This window comes from Ptychodera flava, chromosome 1, assembly GCF_041260155.1.
Source record: "Ptychodera flava strain L36383 chromosome 1, AS_Pfla_20210202, whole genome shotgun sequence".
Lineage (NCBI taxonomy): Eukaryota > Metazoa > Hemichordata > Enteropneusta > Ptychoderidae > Ptychodera > Ptychodera flava.
Window position 1 is genome coordinate 28903171 of NC_091928.1, and position 20611 is coordinate 28923781.

General features: G+C 40.1%; 1 protein-coding gene across 1 annotated transcript in view; it reads right to left on the reverse strand.

The window, feature by feature from the left end:
* Window positions 1-220: 220 nt before the first annotated feature.
* The window catches only part of LOC139134562 (insulin-like growth factor-binding protein complex acid labile subunit), a 57051-nt gene continuing 36660 nt past the window's right edge, over window positions 221-20611 (reverse strand). Inside the window, exon 4 of the transcript XR_011552819.1 lies at window positions 221-4141. The gene's annotated coding sequence lies outside the window, so the exon portion shown is untranslated. The remainder of the gene's footprint in view (window positions 4142-20611) is intronic.

Genomic DNA, 20611 nt, shown 5'->3' on the forward strand with positions numbered 1-20611 from the left:
GAGTGATAATTTTTCAGGGAGAGGAGAGGCGGGAAAACTAAAGTCTGACTGCAAATGCTAGAGAAGATAAATATGGAAAGTAAATTGTGGAACGACAAAATTTGTAAAGTGCTTCAATGTGACAGAGGAAAATGGAAGAGTCAAAGACGTACGTTGATAAATTGAACTTTTTGTTAGAAACGACGACAGTGTCCCAGGAGAACATTTCGCTCGTCACATATTTTGTATTTTTCCAAATATTTATTATGAATTATATATTACAGATTGAGCATCGTCAAGCTCAAATTCAATTCTTGTTTAATGTATATTTACACAAATCAAAACAAATAAAACGATATTCGCAGACTATAATTTATGTAGCACAAACCAGCGCGCGTAAAACTTGCGAACGATATTCAACTTACGAGCGCTTAATTCCCGCTCACAGATATTTAAGTATTTGGGATGATTCTCTAACTTATTGAATGTAATAATCTGCACGTACTGTCCAAAATTTTGGTTTATTAGGCAAGGGAGGCGCATTGTATATCAACAAGCACAGTGTACGCTGTGAAGAGAACTGTGTCTTTCAACATGGACGACAGTTTAACCATGTCGCACTGGTCTGTCTTCTAAAGCGCGCCTTTCAATCGCACACATTTCTTCAACGGATTGCAGGAATCTGTGCCATTCTTTACTTTGCTCTACAGCCATGAAGTTATACGAGACGTTGACGTCATGGGTCGTGACCCCAGACTGACTGATAAAACCACCTGTTGAACAGAGCGCGATTTTCTCTCGTAATTGTGTTAGGAATATAAGAAAAATAAAAATGAAATGGATTTGAAAGGTTCGCAAAAATCAAACAAAGCGAGAAAAAGTTGGTACACGTTTTTTATGATGTAAGTGGCTAAACCTTCACCGGGGGCATTTAAACATATGAACTCAAAAACAGTAGATCGTTACCCCCTCTTGTGTGTAACCCCTACATACTGGATGAATGGAAATGGGAATGCCAGCTCATGAGGGCGCCATGACTTTCAGGTTTCGATCTTTGTTGACTGACGTCGGTCGTCTTCCGCGGTTATCGTACACCAGTCTCCTGTTATAAGCTTTGAGCATTAAATGATGAGGTTCTTTGTATACATTTGCACACCAAAAAAAGAATTATTACAACTAATACATAGTACAACACATTTCAAAACTTTGCAAAAATGTTAAAGTATCGAGTACCTGACCTGATAATTTCCCTGAATAAGTGAAACGAATATTAAGTGAAAAACTTTTCCTTATTGAAATGTGTACTCGAAATTTATACCGAGCCACACACAGTACGGCATTAAGGTGGAACGCACCTCGGGGACAGAAATTGGGGTTTTCAAATTTTATCAATTCTCTTCTGATCTACCACTTGTTGGAGCTCATTGTAAAGCTCTCGATGAAAGAAAAGTTTTAATCGTCTTCGTTTTTCAGAAATCGAAAATTTTATTTCCCAACAGAGTAAACACAGGGATGGTGGTCATTTTGAATTTTAAATATCTGGAAATCTCAGGTAATTTTTCTCGCTGGTACCAAAATATGCACAGTGAAAACTGATTTTTATTCTTGATTTGGTAAGGGAATGGTCGAAAGTTTCATCGAGGAAAGTTTGAGCAAAAGTTTAAAGTCTTTCACTTCCGAGGCTCATACTACCTTAATTAAAGCTGAATGTTGTTACTTGTATTTCCATTCAAAGGTCCGCGTGTTTTGCAAATTTATGACAGAGTGGAGTTGGGATTGATTTTAATATGCACACACACACACTGAAATCAGAACAAGACCAGTCGAGTGCCCCATCAGCTTTTCAAGGTTTGCACTAATATCGGTCGTTTGAGGGCGCTAACGTAGACCGCTCCAAAGGGGTTGGTATTCTAGCCGTAACTTGTAGAATTGTGCATTGACTGTTTTCAGCAGTTGTTTGGGCAATTTACGGGTATAAATAAAAAGTCCAATCATGAATATTTCTAGACTCTAGCGTATGCCAACAAACACTGAATATACATTAACCGGGTAATAATACTTTATATTTCCCGGAAAACTATATTCTTGGTACAAACCGACATTTAATGTAGGTTTGTACCGAGAATATATAAGGTAGTTCGCGCCTCGAAAATGAAAGATTTCAACTTTTACTGAAACTTTCCTCGAGCAAACTTTTAACCATTCTCTTTCAAAATCAAGATAACAATCAAGGGTTACAGTGCAAATGTTGGTACTAGGGAAACAAATTTATGGATATTACGGATATTTGAAATTCAAAATGGCCGCCATCCCTAAGTTGTCTCTATGTGGGGAAAAAAAAATTTCACAAAACTAAGCCTGTGAAAACTTTATTTACTCCATAAGCGTCAAAATGAGCCCCCACAAGTGATAGGCCAAAAGAATATTGTAAAGGTTTGAGAGTCAAAATATCTGTCCCCGAGGCGCATTCTACCTTAACACACCGTTGCTACATGTAAACCCGGTATGCAACCCATATCGTGGTTGCTAACACGAAATGACGAAGCACAAACATACAGTGCGACATTACCATGGTATCTGTTGGCATCCCGAACTTTCTTCATCAAAGGAAACAAAGTATCTACACAGGAACCTTTTTAATATTTAAACGAAATTATGTTTACTTTTTTTTATAAAAAGAAACGCCACACAGTCTGAAGTCCGAAATTTTCAAAGCTTGCAGGCAGTGCATTCAGCACCAATCGGAACAAATTCCAATATAAAGACTTTGTCAAAAATGTCATTTTTCCATGTCCCAAAAACTTAATCTATTGTTCATCATCAAATCATTATAAAAAGGAAAACGGCAAGAAACTTCAGTATTTGAAGACAGAATATTTCGCTCTCTTCAAATGATGCGTCCAATTTCTGATACTTGTTTGAATTTTGCATGACTTTAATCACGTGAACTTCTCAACATTGGCTGAGAAAACTTTCCCTTGCCAGGCACGGCTGGAATGTCGAAGACTAAAACAGTCTGAAGGCGTGGATTTGTCCGGACACGCCGCCATGATGTTGAATCAAGGCTCAGTGACGAGATCTAGAACCGTAGGCGTTACGTTGCTAAGGCGAAAGTTCGCTGACCCGAAAGCATTAAATCTCAATGTTCAGAGTCCAGTATTCATAGCTGGCTTTAGGTTGGTGACGGGCTGTGTTTGGTTGTCTAATGGGTGCGAATATCACTTCGAAACCAATGAGACAACATCAAACATTGGCTGATTTTGAAGAATGTTAGTGTACAGGTGTGTTAGGGTCAATCTCCTGAAGGCACATCGACTTACGCAATCGAAAGGACGGACGGACGGACTTGACGAAATCTTCTCTGTCAGAGCAAGGCCCCTCCGCAAACTCCGACTCGAAAAGTACTGAAAGTTAAAATAATACTGCAAAATTATTCAACATCCCCGGTGGACAGCCATATATTAAGGAGGCGCTTGTTAGTTTCTTTGAAAAGTTGATCAGTCGATATGAAGACGCTTGGCCAGTCATTTCATCAAAGTTGAAAATTCGACAAAATTTCGGCCATTCCCATGAAACATATACACAGCCTGTAAGGTGCCTTTTTTAATTTGAAAAGTCTATGACTTTGTAGCACTTTTTGCCAGGGAGGTCAATGTCACGCTGGAAAAGCTGGACGCCGGGAGTACTAACTGCGTCATTTCCAGACCTTTGGCGCCGTTATAGTTTCTGAACTTTGTTTTTCTCCCTCATTCTAGGTTTGCGTATTTTAATGGACTTGAACATTCTGATCATTTTCCCGCGCGATTTTTCAGGCTTCTCCTGCTTTGGCGCCGTCGCCAAGTCAACCTCCCAAGCCTGTCTGGAGTAATTTGGGAAACTTGAACGTGCCATACTGTCCGTAGAAGAGGGCCTACTCGTTTGGTAGGCCGAGAACATTGACGTAATGTTGTTATTTTGTCCAGGTAAGTCGGGGTTCTCCGTGTCGTGGAAGGGCGCCCTCTCGTTCTTGTGGTCCTCCGACTCCATGTCTTCAGGTCTGGTGACGACGACGTGGTCGTCGTCCGAACTTGAATCTGAACGAACGGGAGACACTTTGCGACCCTCAGTCCTCTTACTTCTAACTGGTCTTCGTGGTTGATGTGTCGAGTCGTTTTTCATTCCTCTGGAAATCAGACAAAATGGTAATTTTATTAAGAGAGAAAATAATGTATTTGATCACGGGGCCAGTAGCTATAACTTTTGATGATTTTTCAGCCACAGTTTTGTTTGTATGTCAAATGCAAGATCTGATATCCTCTCCGAGCGTGTTGAAACACTTACTATTCAGCTGGTCAACACATTGTATATTCGTGTAAAATACACTGTTATGTATTGTTTACATTTGAATTTTAGTCCGGACTAGAATTCACCTGTCAACAATAACAATGCAGTTTACACATGTACAGGCTGAGTTGACAAACTAAATACTGTGCGTGTCGAAATGCTTGGGAAGTAGACCAAAGACTGTCGTTGATATTGAAAACAACACCAGTGGAAAAAAATCACCGAATAAAAGCCACTAGCACTTTAAGGTAGGACGCGCCTCGGGGATAGATTCATTGTCGACCTTTCAAATTTCTACAATTCTTCTCTCATCTACCACTTGTGGGGCTCATTTTAAAGCTCTTGTAGAAAGAAAGACTTTCACAGCCTTAGTTTTTCAAAAATCGAAAATTTAATTTTCTTTCATAGAGTTAACAGAGGAATTGGGCCATTTGAAATTTAAATATCTCAAAATGTTGGGTAATTTGTTTCGTTAGTTCCAAACTTTGCACTGTGACCCCCGATTTTTATTGCTGATTTGGTAAGAGAATGATTGAAAGTTGCATTCAGGAAAGTTTGAGCAAAGTTTAAGTCTTTCACCTTCGAGGCGCATACTACCTTAATTGAACACATTATATCGTTCATGTTTGAGCCTCCTTTAGCTGTAATTTTTGGCATATTTTCCAGAATTTTCGTCCTCTGAAAATCATATGGGAAATGTCAGGTGTTCATCTCACTATAACGGAGCATGCGTGTTTGTAATATTTAGTGCTATGATGATTCGTTGTCCACACCCGAACTTCAGTCCGGAGAAGAATCAATTTATCGGGAACAACAGTGCACATTATGCATTGTGCTTATAATTCTAGGTCCTCGAGTCGGATTGAACAAGCGTAAGGTATAGTATGTGCCTGGAAAGTGAAAGACTTAAACTTTTGCTCAAACTTTCTTCAATGAAACTTCAACTATTCTCTTTCAAAATCAAGATTAAAAATCAGGGGTCACCTCGCAAATTTTGGTACCAGAGAAACAAAGGACCCAAGATTTACCGATAATTGAAATTCAAAATGGCCGCCATCCCTGTGTTTACATTATGCAGAAAAATAAAATGTTCAATTTTCGAAAAACTGGGACGATGGATTTTTTTACACTATGAGCATTAAAATGAGCCCCAACAATTTGTAGATCAGAAAAGAATTGTAAAAGTTTGAGAATCCAAATGTCTCTCTATTTCAAAGATTTATAAAATCTTGTATGAAAATTTCGGCCATTCCCATGAATGCACCTTTGTCCCCGAGGCGCATTCTAACTTAAGAGAGAAGAAGAAATGTACGTTGTTTTTAAGAATAAAAAGAATAAACATTCTTTTAAAAAAATACAGCTTCTGTCCCGGATAGTATGGGAAGCACACATGACCATACGATTGATGGCGTATTGTATGTAACTGTGTATGTGCGCGGATATTCCCGCCTTCTCGTCAATGTGGTGCACTTTTCAGTGGTGACGTCGAGTCTGCAGTGCCTCAGCAGCGTGTGACGTGAGTATTGCTTGCGGAGAGAGAAGGGCCATCTCGTTGATGTCTCAACACATTGAAAAAAAAAACACTTAGGACTTCATTATTCATCGATGAGGTCCTCCATAAAAGATAATGACCATGAAACGCGGCAGTGGTCGCCTGAAGCGTATTTGCCTTGAGCTAGAGTTCGTCACCCTGTGAGCTGTAACGACAACGCTTCCACTGATTTGTGCGCCCAAACTTTCTATCGCGAATAGACTTCAGTTAAAATACCGGAGGCTCAAGGACCACTAATCTGCAAATATGGCACAAAATTTATCGATAATAGGTCGATAAATATGGCCTCGCTTACGAATTGTGTTATTCTGAGTAGCTGAACCTGTGTAAACGCCAGTACATGGATAAGCTCACACGAACGTGTCATGGGAAGTCAAAGGTGGGGGCTGTAAAACCACGAAGTCCGTCGAACCAGCGGATCGTTTCTCGCATTACTACTAGCGCGGTAACTATGCAAACAAAGTGTTATACGTGACGCGGTTTTACAAGCTTGACGGCATACCGTCACCCCTCATACTAGAACGCACATGTCCAACCCCCTCGCCTCGATGAAATTCGATGATCATGATAAATTTTGGAGTTAAAAACACACTCCTCAGTCCTTACTGTGTAAGTACACATCAGACTTGGAATGATTAATTACATTCCAGCAACTGGTTTACAATAACAATACGTCAAATGATTAAACTTAATGACAGTGAACTCGCAATAAAAGATTTTATAAATCTTTGAAACGTTGCATTGGCCCGCTGTAAATAAATTCGATGTAAACAGCTTTCAAAGTCACCTCCATGATGAATTCCGGGCGAGGCGATCGCTATTTCGAGATTTCTGTTATGTTAAACGCTGTAAATCAGGATTAGTGGGGAAGGCGCAATCACGAGCCCTGTACACACGGACGCGTAACCTCAACGGTCAATGGGGATCGAAGTCTCAAGACACGCTACTACAGCAAGTTGTAAAAACCGTGCATGGAACCGGGCCTGGGTCGATAAAAATCGACCCGACGCGCATAACATTTCTGACCTCAAAATTTTTAAACAAACTCGTGTGGTAACACATTACTGCGCGATAACTGCTGCTCCGCCTAAAATTTGTCGACTGCGTACCTGAGTCATGCACTGTACTCTGGTCAAGGGGATTTATCCAACTGCCTCGACGGCGTTTTTCGTGATTCCGTGATTTATTATTCATATGCGTTTTCAGATATTTTTCCCACATTTATGTAAATTTTGATCTGTAACCATGGCACCAACGACGCCGTTGAATTTTTTGAAGTAATTTCATACAGAAGTTAGACCGTGGAGTCCCTTCTCACTTCCAATATGAAATCAGCCGGTTGAACCCAAATAAAAAATCGATAAATATTTCGCTCAAATTCAAGAGGCTTGCTTTCGGGATGAAAGTCTAATGTTCAAATTTCACGCGGTGACATGATTGTCCAAGTCTATAGGTCAGTGCGATCCAGCGAGGAGAGCGACTGGCCCCCGTCCATGAGGCAAGTTAAAAACCAACAAGATTATATTCAACACTTACCGGTATTTCGAGAGCGGCGATTTTTTAGGTCGACGGTCAGGCGCCGGCGGAGTCGTGAACTTGAAGCTAGCCGCGTGGTACTAGCAGATCAATCGTGCGCGAGACTAAGTGGGACTGTTTGTCTTTTGCTCGCTTTTTTGACAGGTGTACAACTACAAGGCTATGCAAAGCCGATGAGTAAAGAATGGCACATTGTTGATTGAATTTGAAAAGCAAGTCCGAACGGTATACGGCGATGTCAGTGAGCCATGTCAAATCCGATCCAGCCTCCACGGTTCTAGCGCTGTTGGTCAGGTCCCGCTTTCTAGTTCATCGTGGGCTGGACAGCTTCAATTACGGCGTCGGTGTACGCGACTCACCAATAAAACACACCACAGACCGATCACTGACCGAGTCACGTGACCTTCTACGGACGCGTTGTCATGCACCTGCTACAATTGTTTTCCTTGTAACCATGTCAACAGTGAGTCAAGGGTAATTCGGGTCGAGTAAACTTTGACCTCGAATGTTATGACCGTGCGTGTGCGTTTTACCGGTGATTCATCAAGTTTTAATGTTTAATGCTAACGACAAAATATAACTTAGGTGTGATCAGAGACCGCCACGCCAAGATACACAAGACTTCCTAGCGATTTCTTGAGAAACGCTCGTAAGAATTTTGTTTTCCCATACCACGACCCCTTTGATTAAAACTTTTCTATATTTGAATCGAAAGACGGTGTCGGATATTTCTGCATTTCACAAATTCAAGTCACAGCATACCGATGGACGGTGGCGATCTTTTTCCAGACGTCTTCAGAAACGATCTCGATATGAAACTTTTGACGACTTGTAGACTAGCTTCATCTGTTTGAGAGTTTTACGCGTCAACCTACGGCGGCAATATTCTACGGATAGCAATATAGGATAGCTCATGTCATATTTGATAACGTGTTCATTATGTTGTCTCTGTTCAATAAATAAAATTATTCTCCAAATATATTGCCATGAATTTTGTTGATTATGCAATCATTGTTACTATTGACTTATAAATTCCATTCTCGACTAAAATTCTGTTGTCAACAATAGCATTGGACACGACACAAATATACGTTTTATTGATAATTTCAAGTCTAAGGGCCAGTGGCTATAACCTTTAATGTATTTTCTTACACTATTTTAGTTTTGATGTCAACCACAGTTTCTTGTTCTACTACCCAAAGCATGTTGAGATACAAAGTATTCAGCTTGTCAACTCAGCCTGTACATGTGTAGACTGCATTGTTATTCTTTGCAAGTGAATTCTGGTCCGGACTAGAATTCAAATGAAAACAATAATAGTTCATTACATTGAGGCTGTGTTTACAAACTAACTAGCTAACATGCAGTACGGAGTAGAACGAGAATTTGCAAAACATACAAGACAGAACTATTCAAAAACTCTTCAAAAGTTATTCAGCAAAAAACGAGCTTTGACTATCCAAACCATGCTGTATATATATCATGAAATTCCCTCCTAGTTTGATCGCTAGCTTTCAAAATATTGTTTGACGGCGTAGAAATCGTCGGAGCTTTAGAATTCTTCATCGTGTGACCAATGCCCTGAAAGTACACGAATTACATGGACAAACATTATAGTGCAACTGGTTCGCTCCTCGAAACCGAAAAAATTCCAGAGGAATATTTTTCTTTAAAAAATCAATATAAAAATCAGAGGTAACTATGCGACCTTTGGTACTGGTGGTCGCTTACGCTATGCTAACACTCACCTATGAGCGAATATTAAGTTTCGATTTTTTACAAAAAAAATTGAAAATTCATTTTTCTTCAAGCTTAGAAATAGGTCTACACTAAAGCAGCATAGGGCCCTGCAAAGCATTGTTAAATTTTGCATTTCAGCGATTAAATATCTGTTCCCTAAGCTCAATGTCTGTCATTATCATGTCACGACCATGGTATGGCGCAAACCCATTCTTATCAATGTATAAGATCGAACATATTGCTAATGCACTTGACTGACGGTGTCCGGATCCGCCTAAGTCTTACTTTATATTGGCGGAGATTCTCGTGAGAGAAGCGTCACTGTGTGTTGAACGTTTCGTATTTATGTGTTTGGTAATATTAGACCAGAGTAATTTTGAAGAGTAAGTCAATGCGTTCAAATATACACAGAGAAAATTTATATAACGCAAGCAAGTATTTCTGTATATGCAGTATACTTGATTGTTCCTTCGTGATTTGAGTGTCCATTACGGAATCAAAGTGTGAACTTCTATTTTCCATTAGTAATTTACTCTACAAGGTAATATTCTGCATACAGCTTTGTGTGTGTAAAATTTACAAAATTTGTGAACAAAGATTCAGTGTATACGGCAGAAAAGCTACGCAGTACAAAGTCCAATTCAAACACGCTGTATTTTTTTCATTAAAACCTCCATTGACCTAAGTGCGGGGGACGCAAAACAAAGAATTTTTAATTACCTCGGCCATATGGTAAGTTATGAAAATTGCTGTCATTGGCTACATTTTCACCTGATAAAACAAAACACACCGTTTCTTTCACTTTTAACACTGAGGCTGTTGCAACCGTGCGTCATTGTATTGCATTGCCAAGATCAACAAACGCTGGAATGCAATATAAAATTTAGCTGCCTCAGTGGTTTCGCTTGTGTTGACAGAGGAAACAAGATTAATACAAAACAATCACGCACAGACCCCCAAGATAGTTTTAATCAAATGATATTAGAAACGCCCGAATACGGCACTCGGCATATTCAAAGCGGATTTGTTTGTGGAGGCATTATGTTTAAAGAAAGTTAATCTTCAACTTCTTTTAATTGGCTACAGCTGACACCGTATTCAAATTTATCAGCATTTTCATAATAACTTGAGAAATCACAAGTGACACAAGTGGGGAAACTGGAAGAACAAACGGTAAAATGGTAAAATCACACATGAGGAGGAGATAGGGGAGAGAGACAGACTTACAGGCAGAGACAGGCAGAGACAGACTAAAGTCAGTCAGACAGACAGACAGCCACAGAGAGACGCAAAGATTGTTTTCTTGAAAGTAATCTTTTCTTGTAAGCTGTCCAATATTTTAGCACACGGCAACGATATTAGAAAACAGCAGAAGAGAAACCACAAACAAACAGACTAGACATTCTGTGTTACTGTACACCTTACACCAGCAAGGAAAGTCGGGAATGGCGTTACCTGGATGCCATGACAACAAGATGGCGGCGGCCAAAGTCGGTTAGCGACCAGGCTAAAGCCTGGTGACGCGAGCTTTTAACATACCTCGGAGCTCAGAAGAGGACGAAATTTATCAAACCCTGGTCAGTTATCAGTTTACTCAGTTTTACCGTTGATCTCTATTCATCTAATCATTAAATTCAATATCGACAAGTTTCGTGAAAATTTAACCTCTGACGCGGGTTCTGTAACAACTAGTGCACGCTAAATGGATAGCGAGCGTGTGTGGAGATAAACTAAATGTACAGATTAAGCGCCTGGCAACCAAACCATGATATTTGTCATGGATAATGTCTGGAATATAACAAATAAATAAACGTGACCGTTGGATCTTTCTGGACCAAAGCCTCCCTGAGTGTGAACTACAAGACAATGTAGCGTATAATCAACGATATTTTGAGTCTTTGGTGACGATTAGAGGTAACTACAGCGCAAGATTGTTAGTATTTTCATGGATCTATTTTTTACATCCATGGTATTTTTATCAGCAGTTGAAATTCAAGAAACTCATATTTAAATATTTTCCATCACGTGAATGCCTCGTGTACATTGTACACCTGAGTTAGCAAAGTTCCGATTATGACACGTTTCAAGCTGAGAGTTGCAGCTTATTTGGCGTTTAAGATATTTGTCCCGAGTATCAGACGGACGGACGTGCAGACAGACAGACAGACATGCAGACAGACTGACAGACAGACAAAGAGACATCATAGATACACTGAACGGCAGATAGGTGAGTAGACGTGAAACGTCGTGTACATTGAAGGGAGTGTACGGACAGAAATATTGAACAGTCACTCATAAACAGACATAAACATAACTACAATGTTGACAGGACACATGCACACAGACCTGAATTGACAAAACAGTGTATGTTGATGGAGCAAGTACCTGCCGGCAAGGGGATAGGGGGTGCGGGCGCCAGAGAAAATGCGAGGACAGTCCACTGGCGGGACGGAATACAATGTAAAACTTACCAAGAGGTGTATAGACAAGGTAGCGAGAAGAGGGTACGGAGATTAGGTTACTCCGGAAGCTGTTGTGAACATACGGGCGACGGCGGCGATACCAACGGTCTTTCAGAACGTGTCCACCGCTGGAAAATCAGAAAAGCGTTGGAAATCTCGCCGGTCCTGTCTCATGCTTTGTGCAAAACTATCGTACTACACAAATAAGCTTACATGAAAGGTATACGTATCCGTGCAGTCGTCTCGCTGGACACATACCATACGGAAGCCTCGAAATCGCGACACAGCTCCGGCGATGTCGGCGATATCGTCTGTCTATTGTGACAAAGACGTTTTCTATTCGAGCAGATGATATGATATGGACGATCGATGTACCGTCAGAATCGATACCACGCCTCTCACGAGCAGATGTTAGTTCGCCAAGGTCACGATAAATATGGGTCGGATTTTTATTAGTGATGTTGACAAACGTGCGTTTCGTTTCTTCTCTGGCATACAACAGGTAAATTGTGATTGAGTTCTAAAATGAGATACATTTGCCGGGTTTTTTTTTTGCTAAGAATAAAAAAGACGGAATTATCGCCAATTAAAGAATCAAAACAATCTGCGTACGCTGGCCTCCAATGTTATTTGTTCACGAATTCTACCATCACAAACAGAGAGACAGAGATAGAGAGAAAGACAGAGACAGAGACAGACAGAAAGGAAAGCCAGGGAGTGATGGGTATACCGCATCAGGTTTCATACATTTTCGCTGAATTTTTACAAGCATTTGTGTCGAGAAAGAGTATACGACTAAATTAAATGTCATGAAAGACCTAACCTTTGCGTATTTCCCCCGTTGGTGGCGCTGTAAATGTTGGATTTTCCGCGCTACCCATGGTGTCAACTTTTTCAGATGCCCTTGAGTGCGTCGTTTTGTGTTATTATTGTTACGACTAAGGTCATTGTCCTTCTGGTGAAATAAAAATCGTAAAATGATAGCCCTGAAATCGTTTTCAGTTCTTTTTATAATCTGTCAGTCTTCCAGTCTACCCGTATTTCCAGCCAAACTGCCGTACGTGATGTGTTATTTTCATCGTGCGCTTAAAGCTTACGGCTCCAGCAGCGGAGGTCAGCAAGTCAAATTTAAGATCTTATCGCGTCACTGTATTTCAAACAATCAACGCTAAACAAAAAATAAATCAGTTTTATCGGGGATCTAGCTTCTTGACAGGCGCCTGAAGCGATCACACCAGTACTTGTTGTGCAGCAAAGAGACGGGAAGTTAAAGTACTCCAAGGGGAGGCAACACACAAAACATTCAATGATGCAAGAGGCGAAGCTAACTTCCCAATTTTTTTTTGCCTATGAACTTCAGATTTTACACACGCTAAAACACTTGATGAAATTATTAAACACATTCAATATTTTACTAACATGTTAGGATATTATGTACTTGGAAGGATACAGAGTTCAAAGTACTCAGAGTGTAGGCTCTCCCCCACCCCACCCCTCCGACGTAGGAGTAGTATCGTTGGCTAATCATGCACGAACTACTTATAGTAGGGGCTATTAGCAAAGCAAATGTGCAATAAAGCTACTCATGATAAAATGCCATGAAAAGACATGACATATCTAGACAACTTCATGCCTTCTTGATATTGGTCTGTGGTATTGGAAGAAAAGTAATTCACACGTAGGGTACAAGACGTTTTACATCATGGCAAAAACAAAAGCAGTATGTATTTCCGTCAAATCTCAAACCGTAAGATTTGTATATATTGTAAAGACACCAGAAAACAAGAAAAATGCCTTCTTCTTTTCAAATTGACGACTTCTTGTACGGTACATTTTGCGCATTTTTGATTTTCTTGAATAAATTATTATTTTGCCGATCGAAGGATAAACAACGTTATGTGAAAAATAAGTGCTTTGATGTGTGGAGTGTTGAAAAATATATTAGGCATGTAGTATATGAATGGAGTTAAAAGGAGAAATGGAGCAAGATCTTCATCTCGTACATTTTCCTTCCGAAAACGTAAAATCCTAACACCTGGATCATGTACATGTATATAACTCGCAAAATTCTTGAAAAAATTTGCCAAATGGAGCCATGGTGTATCACTACTTGAAATGAGAACATGTGCTATTTTCATATTTTAAGACATTCTCATGGGAAAGAGACTTGGATACGTGTTAATACTTTGGTGAATGACGAGGTATCATATCAACATTGATTTCCCACGTGTCAATTCTTGTGTTGCTTGTGACTCTCACACTGTTCCATTATCATCACGTGACTGATAATCCACTTGGTTAACCTTTTAGTCTTAAGTTCCACATTCACGTTTGCAATGATCATTTACAAGAAAAAAAAAACATTTATTGATAAATTTTAGGCTCACGTCCATACTAGGTAGTTTATTCAAATTTCTTAAGAATTCGAAAGACCTACAACTTTGCTCAAACTTTTCTGAACGAAACTTTAAACTATTCAAAGTTTGGGGGGAATCAACATGCAAAGTTTGGTACTATAGAAACAAATTACCTTGTACCGATATTTAAAATTCAAAATGGCCGTCATCCCTGTGTTAGAAAAAATAATATTTTCGATTTTCACGAAACCAAGCCGGTGATAACTTAATTTACTTCCAAAGCGGTATGACCATACATATTGTACAGGTTTGAGAAAACGGATATCTGTCCCCGTAACACATTCTCCTTTAACTTGGTCAAGAAATTCCATGGCAAATCCTTTATACCATTACACCAAAGCCGTAAATAGTAACCTCTCCCCCTTCTAACTACAATAATAATATATCTATCCATCGCTCAACCCTGCCTTGTCGCCTTCAACATAGTGCACTCAAAGGTGAATGAACTTTAAAGTTTTCCGAAGGTGTACTGCACCGGATCCGGCAGCAGCTATTGAATTTGTTTTGTTTATTCAGTGTAAGTGTGCTTGCATAATGACCCATGTACTTCCCTGTACTATCGAGAGAGGCGCTTTTTGTATCAATAACACGTGCGATGACCTCACATCTTTCGACTTGCTGTGGCGTGATAAACCATAGATCCTGATAGATTAACTACCTGTAGTTGCCTAATTGTTAAAACTAAAAATACTGGATGACTTGAAGTTATCAAAGATGGATAGGACGCCATTCATGCATCATAGTAGTTTGAAAAAAAATGTATATGTGTTTTAAAATGTTTCACAAAGAATTATGATTGTTTGTTAAGATTGATCTTATCAAAGTGCCCCTACCTTCATATGCTCCTTCTTGATCTGACTAATTCTTTGCAACCGACTGAATGTAACCCCACCCTGAGGACACCTTGTACAATACCTCCTTTCAATGAGTGGGTGTTTGAAAGTAGGTATGGGTCTATTGACTTGCCTTTATCCTATTGCTGGAAACACGGTAAATAACTTAGATCACAGTACAATTGAAGCTTTTCTTGAAAATGAAAGGGTACATTGTGTCGTGCTGCTCTTTACACAACAAATCGTGAGTGAACAACAGACTGGTGTCCGTATTTGCTTGTCACAAACAATGGTTTGTGCCTCAATAGCGATGTTTACCAATTGACGCTAACTGTGCAGACTGACAGACAACAAGCTTGCATCAAACATAAATAAATCCATCCATCCATCCATCCATCCATCCATCCATCCATCCATCCATCCATCATCCATCCATCCATCTACATACCATACATACATACATACATACATACATACATACATACATACATACATACATACATACATACATACATACATACATACATACATACATACATACATAGTCATTTGTGATGAGCACATGCCAAACGTGCCAACGTTTTTAATACATAAATACTGGGTCTGACTGTATCTGGCCTAATGAATTATCAAGTGAGCAGCTGGAAGTCACGTGCCGCAAGCATTATGCTCATCAAAACAATAAAATTGTGCGTGTACAAACCGTATTGTCATAATCGATGGGGGGTATACAGTACATAAAATTCATTAACTTCTGGGGCCTGCACCGATAGATTAGCTGAGCCTGGTAACTGTGAAAATTCACTTCCTAAGAACGCGATTGGAAGCCTATGAAGGACCTGTATTAGAGTAATTTCAAACATTTTTTTTCAGAAAACATCTCCGTTAATCCTATCTTTGAAGTCTCCCTAAAAAGGTGAAAAACCGCCATTAAGCCCATCTTGAATTTCCCCGACTCACGTCAAACTGACTGGTAACGTTACTGAACGAGTGAGAAAACTCGATGGAATACAATGAGTGAGAAATTGACTATAACGTAGGAAAGCGTCAGAAGTGACGTTATCGGGCGCAAGGACGCGCTCTGATGGCAGAAAAGTTTGACGAGGTAATTATTTTATAACGTTTCATAGCTATGGAAAGAAAAGTGAAGGGAAATCGGCAGAAACAACCACTAACTAGTGAGGTTGAAAGTCTAAGATCTGTTTTAAACTGATGTTAATTTTAGACAATACTGATATCGCGTGATGTCGGCACGAACGATGTTTAATGAAAATGACACACGCTGATTGTAGATTGCCCTTTAAATTATAATATGTTCTTATAGAACTTGAGGGTACCCTGCACCGGGATTAAAGTGATTAGTTACAATTGATCATCATCGCTATCGCCATGACAACCTTGACGTCACTACCAACGACACCGTCATTTCCATATTTTTTTTTCAATTAGGTGTCATCATCGCCGCAACCCTACCTCCGTTTAACGACGGAAGAGGCAGTTCAACTTCTATGACCGTGTGGCAAGGTGTGTATCTGCCTATTCTTAAGACAACGACAGGTTTCTATACTATTATGACAGTTCATTCATAAAAAAATGTCCTTGCCCTGAAAGTCGATGACAAAACCTACACAGCATTGAAAGGAACAGTCTTTGTGCCGGCAACAAAGACCTTTCGCCACCGTCAACAAATAGGCTACAGATAATATTGTGCGATTGGAATGGAAGGTATATCGATTGAAAGAAACATCATTCAAAAGGGGGAACCAAAATCCGGCCAGGCTGAATGAAAAACAGGTCAACAAACGTCCCTGGCCGCGCTTTACAATGTATTAGCGTTATACTCAAGTTCGGTCAAAGCCTCCAACACCACCAATACAGCTGTTGACTACGTATTATCCGACACACCGCGATCTGCGTCATTTTCGACCTGAGGGTTTCCGAAGTGAGCATCCTGACCCGATCCGTTCAAAGTGAGAAAGTATATTTGGAGCTGCGTTGTTACTCACACGCAAGGTCAATTTGACTGTATTGGAAGCCAGGAAAGCGCTGCAAAAATTATGATATTATTTTGTTTTACAGAATAAACTACATTGAGGTTGACAGATAGCCTAAAATTAGTCACAGTACTTGAAGTTGGTACATATGTCAGGCAGCATGCCAGGTATGCGCCTTAGCGACACTCAGGGGGTGACACATATTTAAACAGCTTATAATTCTTCGCTGAACCACTTGTTTGATTAATTTTGAAAGTTTTGAGAATCTTACCTTTGACCTTGTCGTTTATAAAAACAAACTAAAATAGTTTCATCGACGTAAAGAATTTCGACCATTTTGAATTTAAAGCATAGGTAAATTCTAACATTCGCTTCTCTGATCAACATTTTCGCAAATTATCCCAGTCTTGTTCTCGATAACGGGCTGGATGATTTAAAGTTTCCTTGGGCAGAACGGCTTTTCACGTCCAGTTTTTAAGGCATGAATTATTGGAGTCAATGTCTCGTAGAACAGAGTTCAGACGGAAAAAAAATTGTGTTGTTGATGAGGTCAAAGAGCTCACTGTCACAGAAATATGAAACCGAATTGTGAAGTCACCATTGTGGCTCGATCGATATTTCAGCTGGGACATGGTACATACAGGTACCGTTACAATGTCAGACACAGCAAGGTATTAATATAGAACATACAGGCATAATAGTTCGACCTATCCGAGTTACAGCCAACGAGATCAGAAGTGTGATCGATCGCCGTCCCGTCTGTCAGCTCATGTTGGAAAAATGCCATACTTTACATGTATGTTGCCGCCAAACAGAGCAGTAAGCGGGCAAACTCCAGTTCCTCAAAAATTCGCTCGTTTGGAAGTTGGAAGGACGGACCTGGAGCGAACGACATCGCGACATCTTCTCAGCAAAGCAACCTTGTCACGTGACAAGGCACTCATCAACTAATAGTGACGACGTAGTGATTCGTCAAAGCCCGACTTTTTTAGTTAACTTCGTTCGAGACGAAAACAATGTTAGGCTTGGCATGGCAACAATTCTTTATTTATACTTTCTTGCGAACTAAATCTCACATCTTGGTTAAAATTACCTAAGGAAGATTTCGGTGGGCGCTTCGGGGTAGATTGTCATGACCTTGAACTTGAAAGGAATCGAGGACTTCACTTCATCAGTAGTTTAAGTTCTAACTTGTATACGTTGACTCACTAGCGCTTTGATTGTTAAGACTTTCATCAACCAATTTTTTTTACTGTCCTATAAGTTTCCTTAAAGGCTTGATCATGTAGGTGAGAAAAATATCAAAACCACTCATCATAATAGGGTCGATATGAGAATCTCAGACGACCCTAACTGCATGCCTAAACTCTGCTTCTCATTGCAGGAAGGCTTACACTGGTTGGAAATCAGTAATGGACACTGTAACGTGTCGACTGCTTTTACAACTTTTTTTTTCTGCGTGATTGCACGCTCCACTGGATATCTTGACCTGCTCGACATACTCAAACTTTGTGAACAGAACGACTCCAAAAAGCCAATTTCCCGGGAAATACACGGACTTTGTAAGTTGTGCAAGAACACTATGCGTCACTTTCGTTTTGTTCGACTTTGTAAATAATGAAAATACTTTAACTGCACTTGCGAAGAAAGCTCTGGGTGACTTCTCTCCGACCACCCTACCCCGCCACTGTGGTGGCTAGTGTAAGGTTTGTTTCACAGTCCCTCAACCCACACGGGTGGAGGGACTGTGCTGCAAGTAAGCTAAAATGTCGAACATTGACTTACCTCGTCAGAGAGGCATCACTGTACTGGGTACGTCTTTGCTCCACCAGCACTTGTGCTTCAGCTTTAGAAGAAAACGTTGAAACATAAGCCCTGCCGTTGGTCTGTCGTTCAACAGATTAAATTCAGTCGGGCGGCGCACTCAAAAAAAAATCCTCGTAAGGTCACGCCTGGGTTCAGCCCCGTTTAACCCAATCGTACACAAGTGCGCGTGATTATATTATCTCTGTTGCCGGTTGTCAAGAATTGACAAAGCCCCTCGACACAGAAAGCAAAGGGGTGGCTTGTTTTCCTGTTGACAATTCAGCTTGCTTTTTTATTTCCGATTCGTCACCATTTTACAAAACCATAACAGTGCGCGTCACGGTAGTTTACGGTCAATTGGGCGTAAGGCGTGAACCCCATTATAGTGACGTCATGATAACACGTAAAATGCGGTGACTCTTTGAAATTACACAGTGAATCTAAGTATTTACAAACGATACGGAATTGTTTGCTTCGTGTTAAAAAACAACATTCAGAAAACTCAAGCGTGCGCACGATCGCGAAGGAAATCGATTGTAGTCTGGTCAATAGCAATGCAACACCGTCTTCAACTACATCATACCGGAACGACGACAAGGGGACTGGCGACCCCAATAATATACAATCGAGAAAGTCTCGCTATTACAGCGTGCTCAGGCAAGTCGAAATATTACGCTTACGTTGTGTAAATTAAAGCGATGACATTATTTCTACCTCCATGATTTGATTGTGTAGTTAGCTGAAAACCGTTCTATGACTTTAGTTTCAGACAAAGTTGTTTTATTTTTACATTATGTTGCTCGCTTTTGAATTATTTCAACAGCGACTAGCTTGCGATAGGAACTTTGTAAATCGGTCTTGACGAGTGGCCGGCATTCTAAACATTGCTCAAACTCATGCGCACTGTAGGAAAAATCGTGACAATCGACTGGTGCGAGAAAGTGACGCTTTCTCGCAGTTGGTGAGAATCTATTGTAATACCCACTGCTGTCTGTGAGACATATTTAATTCTGAATGTTGAGCAGCGAGAAATGCACTCCTTGGTGAGAATAAAGAATGGTAACAGATTCTCGCCGGTGAGACCGGAAATTCTCACCAAGCCTAGTCAGAATAGTAATTTTAATGGTGAGAATCAACCAGCCTCACCGTTCAATGGTTAGAATTGGCAAGACTCATTGTTCACTGGTGACATTTGACCAGATTGATTCTCACCAGTGAACAACAAGTCTGGCTGATTCTCGCCGATGCCATGGTGAGTATGGTTGAATCTCACCAGTGAATAATAATAAGTATGATGCATTCTTACCCTGAAAATAACCATTCTCACTGTTCTTGGTGAGAATTTCCAGTCTCACCGGTCTGTTATCAAACTTGATTCTCACTAAGGAGTGCATTTCTCACTGCTCAACAGTCAGAATTTAAAATTCTCACTGAGAGTGGTGACAATAATAAGAGATTCTCACCGATCGCGAAAAAGCGTCACTTTCTCGCTCCAGTCTCGCAATTTTTTCCTATAGTAGCTCAATTTCATATATCTGTCTGAAACACGTGAAAATGTGGTAACTCAGCGGTTGTCGGTCGTCGACAGTTTCAAGCAATAATCTTGAAGTATAATAAGTATAATATTGTATTACGCACCTCGAAAGTGAAAGATGCAAAGATTTGTTATGATTTACTTCGGAGAACGTTGAGCAATTCTCTGTCAAAATCAAAAAAAATCAAAATGTCGGGTCGCTGTGCAAATGTTGATACCAGAGAAAAAAAATCGCCCACAAACTAACGATATTTTGAATTGTCCGCAATCTCTCCCTATGTAACTTTATGAGGAAAATGAAGTTTCGGTTGTCACAAAAACAAGAGGCATCAAAGGCTCAAAATCAGCTCTGCCAGTATATCGGGAATTTTCACGAAAGTTTGAGAATCCGAACATTTATCCTTGAGTCGCACTGCATGGTTGGTTTGCAAGCCT